The 4,764-nt window shown below is 46.4% G+C and overlaps 1 protein-coding gene across 3 annotated transcripts in view; it reads left to right on the top strand.

Moving 5' to 3' along the window:
* The first annotated feature begins 608 nt into the window (after nt 1-608).
* Nucleotides 609-4,764, top strand: part of Marchf3 (membrane associated ring-CH-type finger 3) — a 142,344-nt gene continuing 138,188 nt past the window's right edge. For all 3 annotated transcript variants that reach the window (XM_031365722.1, XM_031365725.1, XM_031365724.1), the window contains exon 1: nt 609-849. The gene's annotated coding sequence lies outside the window, so the exon portion shown is untranslated. The remainder of the gene's footprint in view (nt 850-4,764) is intronic.

Here is a 4,764-nt window from a genome sequence, read left to right as displayed (position 1 = left end):
GTAGAAGGAAAAGGAGTCTTGCTTTGTACTTTCCCAGAGGTTGGCTGAGCCCGAGTTCTTGTTTCGGAGACAACCGCCAGATACAGCTTAGAACCGTTTCCAGGGTAAGTTGGACCTGTGAAACTCAGCCTGTGTTGAGTACTCGCTGGGGCGCCTTTGGGGCCAAGTTCCTCGCCTCCTATAGGTGTCAGGTGTGAGGGTTGTTCTCCACAGGGTGCCCACTCGCGACGGCTCTGGGAACTCCTACCGTCTGTCTGCAGGAGCCTTCCCTGGCCTCAGCCTCGTTCCCGGGGCTTTCGGGTCCTACTGCATCAGACCACTCAGGAGCCGCCAGACGCCGCCACCACCACCGCACTACCACCACACCACCATCACCACCACCACCGCACTTCACAACTGCCAACTTGCGGGCAGCTAGATCGTCTCCCGGCCAACGCACAGCCGCAAGCGATTGGACATTGAGTGAGGGGCGGGACCACGTTCTAGGCACCTCCTACGGCCTCCAAGGATGCTGATGCCCTGACGATTGGCTATGGCCTCCGCCAGTCAAACGCTAGTAGACGCCCCGCCTTACAGGGGCTGGCCCGAGGCTGGCCCCGCCCCAGGGCTCCGCCCCCTTCGGAGCTTAGTCTGCGCTGCGCGGTGTTCCGCCTCATTCGCTGAGCGGGTCTGTGGTTTGTCAGCGCGCTCTAGGCGACCGCCGAGCTTGCGGCGATCCCCCGTCAGGTGCCCGGTAGAGCCAAATGCGCCCAGGTCCCGCCGGGCAAGAGCAGCCGGCCGTTCCGGGCAACTTGGGACTGAGGATCTGCAGCAGGGGCGTGGATTTGGCGTCTGGACTGGGCCAGGAGGGTGAGTAGCCGCGCCGTGAAAGCGGCTCCTCCGCGCCGTGTTGCCAGCGAGCCGAAGACGTTGTCGGTGCTGGCGGCTGGGAGCGTGGCGGCTGTGGGAGGGCAAGGCAAGGCAGGGGACACTTACTCTCTGTCAGCGTCCCGGCTCCCGAACTTCTGGTTTTCAAAGCATCCCAACTCGGCCCAGGACGTGGCTGTGCGTCGGAACCGACTTGGCGTTGGTGGTTGCCACCCTTAGGTCCCAGACGCGCCCCTGCCCTTCTGCGGCAGCGACACGGCGCGGGGACACCCCGGTGCGCACACAGCAGTTCCTAGATGGCTGGCTGAGAGTGGTTCCTAAACATTAACCGGCGCCCGAGCCGGCGTGCGCAGCGAGCGCTGGTCGCGTTCCGACTTGAGAACTGGAGAGACCCGCTGGGGACAGTAGCAGGCCTCTTTCGTACTCTACAGATCCATAGAAAATGACAGCGGCGCTGAACGTTAAACTTTGGGAAGTGATTGCTTCCTGTGAGCCTTTGAATGTGCGCCCCTCTTCCTGGGTTGCTCAGACCTCCGCATCCACCACAAGGTGTGTCTGAGGAACTTGATTAGGACCTGCAGGGAGCCTAGAGGCCAACTCCAGGCTGGGTGTCCCTAGCCGATTTGGTGGTGTTCCTTAAAGCACCTGCGTGTTTTAAGTGATGAAGTTGTGGCAAGAAGTGACAACTGAGGATTCAAGGTTAGACCTGACACTTGGTGGCTAAGCAAGCTCAGGTTACGGTTCCCCTTTATCCTCTTGTAGTAAATGCAGCTTGATTTTTCTGAGTGCAGCTGCATGCAGCTTATATTCTGCGTGAACTAAGTAGGATCCAGTGCAAAATTGTCTTGCCATACTGATTTGATAAGAGAGCTTATTAGGAAGACTGTGGAGAGTTGGCTCTGGTGTCGGAATAGTTCTGTCTTTTAAAATATCCAAAACGTTGATGTATATAGTATACGGATGTACAAGTGCATATATCTGAGGGTGTGTATTTATGTGAGGGATTGATAGGGGAATGAGGTGGAAATATATAAAGGATTAACTCAGCCTTGAACTTCCTCTGGCTTACGAACCCTCTTAGCTATAAAGTATCTGTATCCTGTATGTGTAAGCATGTCTGAATCTTGTCTGGTTTGTCTGGGTCAGTATATGTCCGTGAACTTTACGAGCACTGAGTTCAATACCACTCAGTACAGAGTCTGCCTTCCTGTTTTACAAGCCCAGCCGCCGGCAGCCAGCCCATCTGTTAAAACATAGCATGTACACTTCAGCCAGAACACTGGGGTGGATAGTGGGTAGGGGGCAACCCTTAGGAAAACAATACACTACAAACAAAGCCTTTCGCTTGACTTCGATTTTCATCTATTATGTGACCAGAACTTACAGTTTTAATGAGGGCAATACAGGGAATGGTGTCTCTTAGAACAGGGAGAGTATTTTCTGATATAATTGTAGCCATAATTTGAGGAGGGGGAATTATAGAAGAAAAAAAAACACAATCCCTCTGGGAAGAACTGGGGTTGTTAGCTCGACAGCAAGGCTGGTTTGCAGTAACACGTATATCACAAACTGTTGTCTTTTGCTTCAGAGGATGCACTAAAAATAAATTGTTTTGAACACACACACATGCACACACACAGTTTAATAGAAGTAAATAGAACTTTATTGCCAAGGCTGAAGTTAAGATTGCCTTAGTAATCCTAATGAAGCATGCCTTTAGGAATTTATACCCTGAAAATAAGTTCATATTTGGCCTAACCACTAGTAACAATGGTTCACAATGTGTAGTTTTAAAAATAATAAAAAGGCTTTATCATAAAATTTCTGATGACTAAAAAGGTATGGGAGGAGTATTATTATAACAGCTTGTTAAGTTCCTGCTGGCAAGTGACTGATACTTTAAAAAGCTATAAATTCCTTTAATAGTATAGTTACTTTTAGTGACAATAGGGACAACGCCTTCAAGAAGCACAGTTGACCTTTTTCACAGTAATTTTATGTTCTTAATTACAGTTTATTCGTGGTGTTCATTATAAACTGGAGTGGTTTTAAGAATCCATCACAAGTATTTTTGTTTTTATGTTACATAATCATGTGGAAGAAATATGTAAATCCCTAATAAATATGTCTACATATATATGAAGGGCTATACAGATGGATTCACATGAATCATCCAAATAAACTGAGTAGCCCCATAGGAATCCCGTTTTTGTCCTAGAATTCACTTCTGGGACCTAGGGTAGCTTAGGAATCTGCATTTTCAAGCCCTCAAGACAAGTTCCGATACAAGGGACCACTTGAACATCAAGACATACTGGAATGGTGTTTAGGATATAAACTAACATGATCTGTGAGCTGACATAACAATTGATTATTCAGAATTTCCAGGTGGTATTTACTGGCCTTATAAAATTGATAGTTTAACCCCCTCAACAATGGGCCATTTTTGCCCTGTGCTTGTAATCTTCAGTCATTCCTATTCTGAACTGGCCCCAATTTTAAGGAAGTCTGCCTGAAGAAGCAAAATAATTTAATACCTCTCCCCAGTCTTGCTTTTCCGCTGTCTGTTTCTGTACCAGTGATGCTGGGATGTTCTGGGCTGATTTGGCCAGCCCCAATACACGTCGTTCCTCATTTCTCTGTGAAAGATGAAAAGGGAGCCCTTTTTATCTCTTGGTGCTAGGACAGAACTATGCACATAATCAGGACTAGCACAGACTTAACCAGAATCAAGTGTTTCCTTGGGAAACTCTAGCTAGTTGACTGACCAGCCATGAGCCCCACCCACCATGATACACTCTGAAAGTTAATTTAGATTTACTTTAAGCTGTCCCTCAGAAATGGGTTGAAAATATACTGTGTGTTTAGCTGTAGTCTTACTGAAATCGGTGTTAGTTTTTATTTATAAATTATTAACAATTAGGTTTTTTTTTTTTTACTTACCTTCTGATCCTGATGTGTACATTCTGTGTTTTGTTCTTCTACTCCATAATGATAAAATTGTCCACATTAGACTTTTAGGTAAGGTTTGAAAGAGAATGGATCTATATCAGAAGTTGTCCCATCTAACATTCAAGGTTTAAAAAAACAAGTCTCAGAGGACAGAAATGTGAAGAATATTTACTTCCTTGATGACAAGAGGATGTAGATAGGCTGAGACATTGAACTTATATAGTTCCAGATCATTGGATCATCACAGAGACTTTTATGGAGCAATTTCAGTGTCAAGGAATACTTGGTGTTTGATAGGTCACTTAACAATCTTTGGAGGACAATGATTTTTTTCCCCCACTTGGTTCTAGATGTGCAAATAGCAGCCACAAAAGCATAGTACTTGGACTCTGTCTTTCATGTCTAAAGATAATACCAATAAGTAAGGTGTTGGCCTTACACCAGGAGCTACCTGCCTTTGGTTAGTTTGTGATTACACTTCTTCTGAAACCATTTTCTTTCCATTTTTCTCTAGATTGGATTTGACTTTATAAGTTTCCCTTATAAAGTTAACCAGCATATATGATGACTGTCTGGGTGACCCTGAGCTTAATCGGCCAACCTTGGCATGGAGAGGCAAATAGTTTGCTAAAGGTCACAGAGCACAGTTGGGGACAAAGCCTACAGGAGGAACTCTTTGAACCCACATTGTAGCCTTGTGCTATTTTTGTCTGTGGTCATGTTATACTAATACTACTGTTTCTGCACTAACAAAAATATTACTTACACTCCATTTTCCCAGCTTCTGCATGAGTTGATGGATTTAGAGTGGCTGTAAAACCTGTAAAACTTATTCCCTCTTTAGGCAAACAGACAGATGGGGAGGGGAGGAAGAGAAGAGGGGAGGAGAGAAGAGGGGAGAAGAGAGGAGAGCGGAGAGGAGAGAGGAGAGGAGAGGAAGGGAGA

This window comes from Mastomys coucha, unplaced genomic scaffold (assembly GCF_008632895.1).
Source record: "Mastomys coucha isolate ucsf_1 unplaced genomic scaffold, UCSF_Mcou_1 pScaffold13, whole genome shotgun sequence".
Lineage (NCBI taxonomy): Eukaryota > Metazoa > Chordata > Mammalia > Rodentia > Muridae > Mastomys > Mastomys coucha.
The sequence above is the reverse complement of the archived record's forward strand: the minus strand, read 5'-3'. Positions and strand labels throughout refer to the sequence as shown.